Below are 14,186 nucleotides of genomic sequence, written 5' to 3'. Positions count from 1 at the left end.
TACTGTTGTTGTCTCTGCACATGTAACATCCTCTGTAAACTTCTTCCTTCCTTTAAAGGGTATTGTTGTAAAGAGAAGTGACTTGATTGGAATTGACAAGGTTTCAGTATAATCTTATATTAAATAGACTACTAGAATAGCACTCAGTAGTCCCATCAGTAGATTTTGCGTAATCCTGATGACAAAACAAATGCAAAAAAAGAGGTAACATAAGTTAAAAGAAAAACTGAATTCACAAGAATATAGGTGATATACTCTATCCATTCATTTCATTACTTGCTTATTTCTATACAGGGGGGTTGAATGCATCCCAGCATGCATTGGGTGACAGAGAGGGAAACACAGCACCACCATACTGTATATTCAGCCAAACAATGTGGAGTTTGATTTTCATCTAACACTCGTCTCAACTGTGAAAATGAACAAAGATGGATTATCTACCAACCATATCAAAAAATAAACTAGTGGCATCACTTACAGAGCCTTTTTAATCCTCCATACAGTGACTTCAGTCATAACTGCAGACAAACACTGCTGAGAAATATTAAGACGCAGCGCTTTATGAATTTCAGAAAACAATTGCATCACAATCAGTGCACAGTTAAATGTCTCCAACAACAGCGCAAGCCAATATTAAAAATGCGAACAAATCAATCATTACTGAGTGTGGTAGCCCTGCTTTCATGAGAAAATCATATAGATTAAATGTTAATCACAGCTAACTCTAAACCAGTGGGCTTCTGCCAAGATGACAGATGGACAATTAATGAGAATAATGAGGGGATCTTAGTCTATACACGGATATGGGGATGCAACGACAAGCATAACACCACACTTGGCTTCTAAAAAACTGTTATTTTGACAGAAATAGAGGAGGATAATCAGTATGCACATGCAGAACTGCTTCTTTCCCAAAGTCAAAGAGTATGTGTTCAAAATGTGTGAGATCACTACAATGTGAGTGCACACATGTGTTTTAAGATGTTTTCATAGCGAGTGCTGCCACAGGAGACTGGGGGAAATTGGTGGTAACACCTGTCACACACATTCAGCATCAGATATTAGCATCCGTCTCTTTTACTGGTCTGTGAGCGATGAATAATTACTCTTGTTTAAAAATCTGCCTATTAGCACTAACCAGGTTATATTGGACATCTGTCTCAGAAAGCTGACGGATATAATTGGCTGCCATCATATCGCGCTTCGCTATAGCAAAGCACGCTGGCATGGCAGGCGTTCAGAAGTGACTACGCCGCTTCTCCGTAGCTTCGTGACGTAGCTCCCACATGTCAGCTTCAGCAGTGAGTCAAATTAAATTGTACGAGATGAAAGTTTGGAGAAAACAGAACACATATGTCCATGCGTGGTGCTCAGTGGCATGTTATTGGCACTGTGTTTTCATCAGGTCTGATAACATATGTTTAGAACTCAGGAGGCTTTGGGCAGGAGGGAATTGCGTGGCGTTTGAAGTCAACTGCCGCATTAAGCAGGGACCGCGGCGCAGTAGTGTGGAGATGCTCTCTTGTTCAAAGGGATGGAAGGAACCGCTCCGGGGAGCGTCCAACATCAAGAGCTGACCCCGGCACTGTTTCCCGCTACCTTCTGCCATGCGTGCCGCCGCCGTATGCTGTGATTCCCAAAGACCGACAGGCCTGTGCCATCTGGCCTCACTTCGGATTCCCCGGACCCATATTGGGAATCCAAACTATGCCACCTCCCCGTGTCTCCCTTCCCTCTGCACACTCTCCCTCTGGGTCGTCTCTGCGCCTACACTTCATCCCTGCTTGAGTGTTGGCTCAAGTGGAAGGGGTCGGCTCTCCAAGTGATCCTAGTTGCCCTTTTCCTCTTTAATCCCCTTCTGACGGGATCCAGTTGGAGCCCTTTAAATTCAGAGGGAAACGGTCGATAGTTTTTAAGATGAAGGAAAACCCCCTGAGGTTTATCCACCTAGTTTAGTCTGTCTCTGTTGCAGGGTGCTTGGTTCATTACATGACCCTCAGATGGCTTTTTTACTGAACTGCTGCTCTCTAAAAAAACCTTAAATGTCATCATGCCAAACAGATTCATACACTTTCACACCTCAGATAACAACCTATGTTGTATATTGTATTACAGCCTCAAATATTGATTCCAACTTTTGATTTCAGAGCACTGACTGTGGTGTAAACGTGTTCATAGACACACACAAAGAAAGAGGAGCCTCCAGGAAGAGAGCAGTGGTGGTCTGTACAGTATGTTCTGTAGCGCTGCCACGGATTTCACACTCTTTTTGTGTGTCTCTTTCTCTTCCTCTCCTCTGGGCGTCGCCTCAGTGGGGAATTTGATTCCCTAATAACTGGGGAATCAAAGTTGGACAGCACCACTGCTGAGAGTCATAAAGGAAGCAGTGGAGTGGCTGGCCATTCATTCATCCGGGCCCTTCACAACATCTACCAGATGGACGCTGCACGTCACCGGGTGACATCTCAAGACAGCCGCGGCCGCCTGCCCAGCTTGGAGAAGATGAAAGTTACGAGGGAGATGGGAGGCAGGTTGCGTCAAACAGAGACAGATCTGATCAACAACTGCACGGAGACGAAATCAAAGTGGTTGAAGCATGTGGCGTGAGGCATCTGGTATTCTAGCAAACAGAAGCTAGCGTAGCTGCCAACGCTTTCGGGGGAGAGCGGCCCTCCCCCCACTCTGCGGCCTCAAGCCAGTAGAAATGCTACTGGTTTGTGCTTTAAATCCACAAGAGGTGTATTTTTTTAGCTAGTTATATTTTTTTCGGAGGGGAAACTATTTTTTGTAGTGTAACAAAGTTCCTGGGCCGAATTCAAACCAGGAACAAACAAAAGTCATGTTTGCATGGTACACAATTCAGACCTCAATGCTGCCAGGATGCTCCCTATTCTAAATGACTCACTCATCAACTCTAAACAGGAGCCTGTGTTTTCAAAGTAAATCAGTAGTAAAGGTGACATTAAGAATCTGGCCCCAGAGAACATCTGGCTACTTTTCCAGTCTGGAGAGCAAGCCAAGATCTGATAACCAATTTTTATAATGCTCCTTGGGTTTCTTCCACAACAGCAAATATTGCATTTTCATTTCAGATAGTGGAGTCTTAAAAAAAGGTAATTAAGTATCCCCACACATTAAAACTGAGTTCATGTGGCGTGGGATTACGTGCTCTGTAACATCATTATAAATGGTGTATCTATGTACATCTGTACGTCAAGTGTAAAGAACCTGTCAAGCCCTTTTGGCATTGATTTTACATTTCATACTACTTCCTGCAAAGAGCACTGTGAGCATCTGATCCCCTAATCTCAGAATGCCAGCTTTCACTCAATGTCATCTGCCAATGAGCTGCAACCAGGCGCCCATCCTGCCTCTGGCACCAGAACTGCACCCATCCAGCTTGTGTGCGCTAATACCCACCGTTGCTAGGCTACGACGAGAGGAATCAAATTTAGGTGGCTTCCACAGCTGCGCTGTACTGTTGTGCACCAAGGGATATACATGGCAGCGTTCCCAGTATGCACCTGGATGGAATGAAACAGGAAGAAGTAGAGGAGTCTAATCTACTGAGCACAGCGGTGGCTGCCTGTCCTGCGTTTGTCCCAAAAGTATGTCCGGAAACAAGAGGAAATCACATTTCACATTATGGATTTTCTGATTTTTTAAGACTCTGTGCACCGTTGACTGGGTAAATGTGTGTTATGAGTATTACCGTCAGCAGGAAGGTCAGCAGGGGGGATTTAAAGTATTGAGAGAAGTGGGATTTGATCAGGAAATTGTTAGTTTCTAGTCTTAATGCAAGCACCTCCTTTAATGGTGCCACAAGGTGCTGAACTGAGCCATGTCATAAACAGCTTTTTGTGATTTTTTAGCAAAAGTTGTGATAACGGGAAAATCAAAAACATTGAAGTTCCCTCTGTGGAGTCATAATTATGATTTTTAGGCTTTCACTTATCGAACTTAACAAACGTTGTGATCTCGGCCTCTTTGAAACACTTCATTGCATCACTGAACACTCTTTACCCAGATCTGTGAAATTGAAAGTTTTTGAATATTTGGCTGCGAACACCCTCAACATGCCAAAACCCATAAAGGGCTTCTCCACAGCTGACTTCCCACATCTTAGTTACAATGTAATCAACGAGGCGCGCCGCTTCGACATTGTTAATTTCACAGGGTTCATGCAACTACGACAACATCTTAACAATCGCGTTTCCAAAGAGTTTTGTGCCAAAGGCTGAATTATTAGATCTTGCATCACATGCCAGTCTGACATTAACAAGACACTTAAGAAACAGTCATCAAAAAGCCGGCCTGAGTTTAGAAGTGAAATATCTCCATGGAGCGAGGTGAGCATTAAGCATATATATTGCCTCAGCAACACTGGATCCAAACGCATTATACACACATACACATATATATTTGGTAGTTTAACATAATTCAACTGGAGGTTAATGCGCAGAAAACAAATTACCATTTGATTCCTTTGTAAAGGCATCGTTCAAGTTGCTTGTTTGACTTCACTTGTTTGAGCGAGAGTGCTCTGCCTTGACATACGTGGACACAATTGCTAATCCTTCCACGTGTGACTTCAAAGCTGGACCTAACCAGTGGGTGGAGAACAATATGCAGCCTGTCAATGCACACTAATAATTACATAAATACACTGATGTTTGAAAAAGGGCCAGGGCACTGGACTAGGATCCACCCACTCAGATGTACGCCTCCTGCACTGCACATTCTGCACCCACACACACACACACAGACCTAGAACTTGCTCTTGGAGATGCACTAAACAAAGCTTGAAAAATAGTTCATCATCTCTTAAAATCAGAATCCAATAGAAGCACCATATCTAACAAATATTTAGTCTCAAAAGTGTTAAGTCCACTTCCTTCCTCCCATCTAACCCCTCCTTGATACTGCAAGCCAGAAACAGATGCTGGTTCCGCCATGTTGCCAATGGCAGAGGAGGTGACAGAAGCTGCCAAATATTCAGTCTCCTTCAGTCGAAAGAAGGCTCAAGTGATGTTCAAGTGCATCCTCTCGAGGAATCGCCTCATGTGTTAAAGGACCGGGATATTAACGTGGACATACATGAAATAATACTACTGCGTTTTTGGCATTATCATCACATTAAGTCCCAATCTGAACAGAAGGCGCAGATGTGATTCATTTCCTGTCCTCACCTCCCTCCTGTCGCTGCTTCAGGTCCATGGAGGAGAAACTAAGAAATTATTCCTGACACGCTTGTGACTTTTCCTCTCATCCCCACTCATTATGTGACTTGTTTTACTCTCAGTGTTGATGGCTGTTAATGGGCAGGTGGAGGGGAGCTGGTGATGTTACCTCGATAGGCATGTGGCAAACAAAACTTAGTTATTAGTGTCCATAACAAATCTCCCTCAAATACGGTAATACAAAAACTGTGTGGATTGAAAGCCACATATATAATAGCTGAGGAGATATAATAGGAAGTCATAAAATACTTTTACTCAAGAGCTATGAATTATTTGAATTTTTTCCCCCCATTTTGTCCACTTTATGTTAATATTTCACAGAGTAAAATATTGTACTTTTATTAAACGTCCTTAACGTGACAGCTCTGGTTACTTTTAAGAACAACATTTTACATGAAGAAACATGATCAGCTTTACGATTTTGTGCATTATTATAGAATATATATAAACTATATAAATATATTTAAAAAAAAGTTCAAATGAAAATCAATTAAGATTAAACTAGAAAAACATCTTAAGTGTTCAACAAATACTAATGATCTAATATGCTGACAGCTAATGATTCTGACAGATTCGCTAATTATCTATGCAGGGTTTTTACTTGTAATTGAGGGTTTCTGCATTTTGACACAGACACAAAATGCATCCAGGAACAGACCACATACAGTAGCTGTGTGCCCTGGATGCCAGATGACAGCTGAGTCATTCCTGCCATTTTCCTTCTATTTTTTCCCTCTGCTGGAAGATCTACTGTTGAGGTTTATCTTTAGATAAATAAAAACACCTTGTTGTTGTCTATTTAATGAAACATCAACCACAGATCAGCGCTTCATTAAATGTACTAAGAATTCAAATGTAGTGTTAAAAAATAATGAGCTCCTCTCAATGACTTAATGAATGAAGTTTATATTTTGGGGTTACTTTCCAGATTTAAGAAAAATAACCAAAAAAATAATGTGTCTTAACGCTTCTTTCAACAGGACTGAATATTGTTTAAAGGGTGGAAGCATCACTAACATACATTAACTGCTGTTGCAAGGCTTATGAAAACAAAAAGCTTTATATATTGCCTGTGGGAACCGGCATATCTGAAGTCCTACAAGCTTCTCACACAGACGCATGTATACACACACTCCGTCTCACGCCCCGTGCGAACACTCATCTTTAACGAGGGGAGAGCTGAAACCGTGCGTGATTGTTTTAGAGAGGCTGCCCTAAAGGCACGTTATCGCTCAGTGTGGGACTGCGTCTCCCAGTCATACATCCCTCTCTTGTTGATTGTGCAGCGCAGATCAGCAGCAACAAAGACATCATTAGTGGGCCTTTGGTCCCCACCAGGCCCGGGCTAATTATGAATGGGGGGCCCGGTAATAATTCAAGGGCCCATCGGTGCAGATTGAAACTGAAGAGAGAACTTCACAGATTCAGCGGTGGCGCACACTCGGCCCATCTGCCTCCATTTCCCTGCCACCTGCCTGAAGATCTGACCCACGTCAACCACAAGGATGGAGAACCATTACACACAAGGGAGAGACAGAGGAAGCATATGGGATTTATACGTCGCTTTCATGAATGATTTGCAGTGGTCATTAAAACGTTAGACAATTACCTGGTTAGAGCATGATGGCCCGCCTGGTAAACTGTCTGACAATTGTTAATTTTGAATATATTTCTCCCCTACCCCGCAGGCTGGGGTGAGAAAAAATCGTCTTCACATTTCTTATAGAAGCTTGGCAGGAGAAGACCCAGAAACTCTCACCCTTATGCGCATTAAAATTAATAAATTTGTGGAAAATAATATTGATATTCCCTGAGAGGAGAGAGAAGTACATTTTCTGTATAAATCTATAGTCCTGTGTAAATTCTAGTGAGAACAAACCTATTAATTTCGAGTTTTGAGTTGCTCTGATTACTGTAGTAATTGTGTAATGGTTATGGATTCATATGGAGCGATCATACTTTCTGCCAGCAGAGGGCAGTATCCATATTCTTAATCACACCAACACTCCAGTGATTTTTCCCCCTTGGCCAGAGCAAGCACAAACATTGCTCCAATTCCAAACCCACAAAAGAGGGAATTTGAAAGTAAACAAATGAGCCCGATGGGACGATCAGCAACTCTGGGAGTCGTAGCATAAACTCTTTTCCCATGGAGCTGCCTCGTAATTTCTATACAGGCCCTGGATTCATCTCTGAGTGCTTGATTCATTCAGTGATGAAGCTCTGATTTATAACAGCTCTCGGATTTGACATCTTCCAAAAGAAAAAAGAAAAAAGCCAAAGATGAGATGAGGCGGAGATTAAAATACAACTTATAAATTGGCTGCAGGGCTTGCAACGAGCCAGAGTCGCTCCCATTATTTATAGACGCTGAAGTGTATGTTGTATCATTTTACTGTCTGGTCAGATACTGCAGTGAGTTCTACTAATTTGAAATGTGAGCCGTTTGGACAAACTGGAGACATAAAGTATTCATGAAATCATGAGATGAAGCATAAAGTGGGACGGCTAGAAGGCAAATCAAGGATACGGTTTTCCTCCCAGATGCTGATGAATAACATGGTCAAGCAGACAGATGCATGCTGATACCAGACCTGATAAAGAGGAAAATGTCATTCTTATGATGTTATCATCCGAGAGTTAACTAGAGTGTTGTGGAGTTTGACGGAAAGTCGGTTTGAACAGTCAAATCTGAATTAAATGTGACTATGTCAAGTGTTACCAGTTTCAGTATCAGACATTAATATGCAAGCTCTAATTTAGGTCTCCACAGGAAGAAGTCCTTTGCTGAATGGAGCTGCTTATTTGAAAATAATCTAGAGTGGCACGCAGCTTTTGTCGGCGATGACATCACCCTGTGGATTATTCACGCAGCTTTCCAAAAAAGTTTCCCAACGATGGGTTCACAACCAGTTTTAAGTGCTGCCTTAGGGTAATTTAGGCCCTTTTGTTTTCTATCCTTTTTTTTTTTCTCTCCCTCAAAATTCTTACATTGCAACCGCACGGTCCAGGATTTTCTCTTAACTGCTCCTCCGTGCGTAAGAAACATTTTTACAAGAACGACAACAAAATACTGTTACAAATAAAAATTTAAGACCCGAGCACAGAGGATGTCATGTTCCGAACATGGCTGGCCGCGAGTCAACGGAGCCGGTCGTATTTGTGGCTTGTAATGCGGAGCTGCGGTGAGGATTCGCCTCCCGTCTCAGTTTCCAGGAGCAGTGAGGGTCTGATTGTGAAGAGGAAAGGGGGGAGCCGAGCACAGAGACACAAAAACACAGGGGCTGGTTTTGATCTGGATTCAATGGCCTGGAATAACTGGCCCCTGAAGAGCTCTTGTGTCAAATGGTATCTGTGACAGGGAACAGAGATGGGGGATAAACATGCTGCATTTAACATGTGGACATAACACCTCCCCCCTCATACCATCTGGAGGAAAACAACCTCACCCACAACTACTAAAGAAGGTCTTGTTTTGGTTGTATTTCGTAAACCTCGACTTGCCGCGGATCCCGGCGCTCGTGAATTAGCCGTATCTTCTGGAGGAATCGAAGGCAACGCCGCGATACAAGCATCAAGATCTTCCCTTTAAGCAGCAGACACGCTATAGCGGGAAAAATGCATCGACAAGTTGGCTGACTTCCCTCTCCCTTTGAATCGTCCTCTGCTTTGTAACGTGAGGGTGTTTGGAGGCAGGTCAAGAGGCCCTTTCAACCCAAGGCCTCACCTACTTCCTAATGAATTCCCAGGGTCCATCAACCTGCAGGCGCTCCCATACAAGCTAACCAATGATTACACCTTGAGGGGGAGAGGAGGCGGGTGTTGGGAGGAGGAGGAGGAGGGGAAGAGGCTGCTGAGATCCCCAGTACACACAAACACACATGCACACGTGCATACACACACACACACAACCTCGGAGAAAAACCACCACCACCACTACCATCACCCCCCAGATTGGAGGCAGGTGCAGCAGCAAATCAAGCCTCATTAGCTGCACCTTCTGCTGGCGTATACCGTGGACAGATGGAAGCTCGCCCTCACATGTTACCTCACATCAGATGGCGGTTGGAAGAGGGTGGCTAGGGGGTAACGGGGAGGTACTCTTGCCCCCTTCTGCCGGCACTACTTCCTCCGAGTTACACATCGCCCCGAAGCGCAGACGTAGCACCAGAATGCTCCTTAACCTTAATCCTGCTGGCAACTACTAGTTTACAGAGACTATCTGACATCCGATCAGTTGTAGCTCTTTCCCCCGGCAGGCATGGCCCTGGTGGGAGAGGTGCATTCCTGGCCCAAGGAGGAATCAAGGGCCCACAGAGGCCCCCGAGGCTGTGTTCCGGCCGAATCCATGTAAAAAGAGCCGCGAGCGTGTATGCATTAGCATGCCCCAGCATATGATATGCTAAGACACACCATGGGGCCGTCAGGTAAGCGACAGAGCCTCACCTGCAGGGTATCACATCACCCGCTTGTCCTCATGGCTCTGACATTAGATCCTGAGCAGCTAATTGAGGCAACAGTGCAATTCATTGGTGCTGGGCTGTGTGTCAACACCTTTTTTCAAGGTAACGGCAGATTTATCCCGATTCCACTGGGGACATGGGGGAGAAGAAAAAGTGTAAAAAGGGGAGGCCATGTGCAAATTGATGCTGTCTGTGCGATAACAAATATTGCACATGTGCTTCTCAGCAAAGAGGAGGGCTGTCGGAACTGGATGGATTTAGGATGCTGGAATTTCCTGTTGGGCCCCCGGAGGTGTGGGTCTAATTCCGAAACATCCGTATAGAAAGATGCCCCCATGACGACATAGAGCAACCCAATCTATCACCTGGTCGCCTCAATAATCAAGTGAGAGTTTCCGGTTGACAGATAAAAAAAAAAACAATAAAATCATCTAAAATCAACTACATCAGCAGAAAGTTGAAGGAGAAATGAGTCATCGGAAAGTGATTGGAAAGTGCAGAGCATTTACACCTCAGGTAACTTTTAAGTGCTTTATCAAGATAATGAGGTCAGGCACAATTTTATGACTCAGATAAGTGCTGTTTGCACAGCTCATTATGAACGATTAATCAAAAATATATATATTCTCAAACTTAGATGTAAATCCATTTGAGAAAATGTAGGTTTGGCTTCAAAGGGGTGGGAATAGGGAGATGTGGTGCTGCAGGAAGAATAAGGGCAGTCGTACAATGGGTACTTTGTCTAGACCTGGTAGTAAGCAGAGGGGGGGGGGTCACTGCAGTGGGGAGGGAGCATTAATGGATTGAACTTAAATAGATGGCTTGGAAGTACATGTAATCCTGAGGTTTTGGGGTTTCTTGTCACAAACCACAGCAAGGTATTTATTCCTCTAAATCCAGGCAATTCTTTGGAAGGAAAATTTTAATTTTAAAATGCATGTCCTGAGGATAATCCACTTTAAAGCTGCTCTACGTAATATTTACACATAAACAATGGAAAGGTGTCACAGGTGATGGGGGACTGCAGAGTTTCCCCCCTGTACAGAGTGTTGTAGTGTATTTCAAGCTCATTTTCTCTGCCAAGGAGGTTACTTTTTTGCAGATTGCCCAAAAGCTACTAAACGGATTTCCACAAAACTTGGTGGCAGTATCGGATATGGGCCGAGAAAGAAGCACTTAAATTTTAGGGTAGATCCAGACAAAAGGAGTGGATCCAGGGACATTGCCCCTGATTCCCAGAGAATAATTAATGATCTTGATGGAAAAGAGTACTGATATCTATGAGAGTGTATGATTGGCAGAGGTGGCAAAATTTTACACATTCTTCACTTGAAGCAGTAGGACAAATACTTAATATATGACTGAAGTAAAAAGTTTGACCTTGTTACTTAAGTAAAAGTATAAAAGCACAGGCTCTGAATGTACTCACACTGTGAAGGTAAAAAGTCTCCCTCTGAAGGCCGTTTCAACCAGGTCCATCTGTGCAAAGCAAAATGAGACTCATGTCACATTAATATAGTTTGAAGAATATTTAACTTAAACTGCTTTCAACTCAATTAAAATAAAAAAACAATCCACTAAAACAGGGGTTAGGGCAAGATAGATAAACAAGGAATTGTCTTTTCTGTGTTAGTGTTTGCCACATCAACTTTACAAGGTGATATGTCAGTGTTGTGTTCAAAGGATATTGTACTGCTCCCAAATGACCAAAAATATTGATGAGCAGAAGTTTTAAGTTTTAGTTTGCAATAATTCAGTCTCAAGGTCATGTTGTGGTAGTTAAAGCCATTCTAGTTGTTTGACAACACCTGTTTTCATATTTTAGCAACAGAAATGTTAGATATGAAAGTGAACTCAAGTGAAGGTATATAAGGCTGAAGGGGGAACTTGAAATTACATAATTCATAAACTTAAGCCTTTTCTCGATACAATGTCAGAATCTCGGCGAACATTTGAGCTTGTGAAGTCAAGTCCTTGTGTAAATGAGCTGTGTCCGTCTTGACATCTTGAGCAGCGTTATTTCAATCGAGCTGCTGAGGAGGTACGTCTGCTTGGCTCGGAGCTAATAAGGAAAACAGACACACATATGGGACTTTTTTTTTTTGTCTCATCCTTCTATCCACACCCAGATCCATATGCCATATGGGAAAGTGTGGATGAGAAGATCCGAGAGCTCGGTGTGTGTTCAGTCTGTCTCCAAATGCGGCTCAAAGAATCAAAAAGTCTCCCTCTCTTGTCTTGTCCGCTCCCCTGGGCACATGAAAGTGAAGGTTACACTTGCGAACCCTTTTTAATGATGGTCCTTTTTTTCCGGGGTTTTGTTTCATTTAGAAGAAATCGTCGTTGTTAATCCGCTGCCTGTTGCCAGGTTTGAACGTGCACTGCCATATGTTGTGTGCTGTCTCGCTACCTTGCTTCTAAACCCAAGATTTGTCAATTTGATATGCCCCAGCAGACACCCTGCTTCAGGTGGGCTGGTGGTTTTTGTTAATAACAGTCGCAATACATTTTAAGACTAAAATGCAGGGATGAAGTGCATTGAAAGCTTTATTCAGCCTAAATCTTGAAGGTGAAACCCTTTTAAACAAGAGCACTCACACAGAGTCAGCCTCACCTCCAACATGCAAACATTTCTTAGCAGAAGTCCGACACGCTTCCCAGCTTCAGAGGAAAGTTCTCGCTCAATCACGGCAATGTGCTTCAGCCAAGATGAAGTCTGGAAGCCATTAACAGAGTACAGCGGCGCTTTAGCAGAAAAGTACAGTAAATGTTAAGCAGGTGAGGGATTCAAAGGCTATAATGACGTGAATATTACTCATCAATCTTACGCAAAAGATTTTGCAAAGTCGGCAACTTTTATTCTCAAAATTGGATCCATGAACTTTTTAATCTCACACGTAGGAAAATATGTGGAGTGCAGGAGTGACATCTTTACAGAATACTGTGCACACACACAGCAGCAGAAGCAGAAGTCTGTATGAGGGGATGTTTAGGCAGCGTTCATGAGGCAGATGTTTATGGATACCATACTCGAGATACGTATGCAGCACCGCCTGCTAGAGTAGCCTCCCCCCAACATAAACAATTATTCCAGCTAGTATTTTCACAGGTGGGTGTGCAATATTATTGTGCCAGAGCCTATACATCGCACCATTCATCATATAATTAGATTTTCATGAAGTAGATTGCCTCCTTATTGGCTGTCACTTTCCACTCGGTGCTGTCAACGGGAGGAGCCCCTCCTGTGGTCCGTCCCGTCGGCCCATCTTTACTTTGCATACCTGCCAACACAGCTATAAAGAAATTACCCTAATCATCATGGTAATTAACATCAGTAATTATTGACAGTGCCACAGACGGCGGCGAGTGACGGACAAAAGAGTCGGTGCCTTTGTTGAGGCGCTTTGATGTCAGCTTCCAGGAAGAGAAGCGTCGCTTCCGCTGTTAAAGAGTCCCGCCGACGTGCCGTATACGCAGCGAGGTAAAGGGCCAGGTTGACATCATACACTCGCTAATGCAGAGTGCCAACCGGCAACAGCAGTTGATCCCCCCCCATCCGTCCACCCCACACACACACCAACACTCCAGTCCTACCCCCCCCTGCATCTCCTCTCTGTTTGCCAGGAGTGCACCTGCAGCTTATTATCCAAGCCTTTAGGTTTATAATGTAGCGCAGGTGCCAAAGTGCCAAAGCACCATTGCAAACACACACACACAAACACACTAGTCAACAAACATAGCAGGCACCAAAATGGGCATACACACTTACAGATGTGCAATGATTAATTAATACTATGGCAGGAAAAATCCTAAACATTGTTCCCTCCCAATGTTGGGAAACACATGGAGCACAGGGAGTAAAGTCAAATTAAAGTGGAAATGCTCACTTAAAGAAATTAAACATAAAATATCTCTCAACACAAAAAACATAATGAGAAGATTAAAGCGTCCAGCATATTGATTTAGTCTTAAAAGGAGTTGAGTTGTTCCACAGATGGGGACCAGAATAATCAGATTTGTTTGTTTTGTGGTCCCAGATGTTGTTTTTTTTACTTGCATGACGCAGTTATGGATCCATCATGTAGAGAAAGTGGGACAGAGACATAACTGAAATGGATGTGTATATTTTTCAGACACACTCTGGGTAAAGTGTAGTGTGAGAAGTAATTCAAATAATTGTCTGTCTTCTCTTTGATGTAAAAGGATGATGAGTGATGGGATAATGCACAATACAAGTGGGTACGATGGTTCCTCTGCACTTTATGACTTTATGATGCTAAAGTTTTCCCCCCATGTGTTGACTGCATCATTTGCCCGGTGGAGGAAAAACATAAATTATATAAATTCTCCCAAAGAAAATAACAAACTGGTGATTTGATGTGGTTTGACGTGATACATATTCATATTATATGGTGTGACACTATGACAAAATGAGGGAAAACCCTGTTGTAATGAGGCACTGGCTCACAGGGAGAAATTCACT

This window comes from Limanda limanda, chromosome 22, assembly GCF_963576545.1.
Source record: "Limanda limanda chromosome 22, fLimLim1.1, whole genome shotgun sequence".
NCBI lineage: Eukaryota > Metazoa > Chordata > Actinopteri > Pleuronectiformes > Pleuronectidae > Limanda > Limanda limanda.
The sequence above is the reverse complement of the archived record's forward strand: the minus strand, read 5'-3'. Positions refer to the sequence as shown.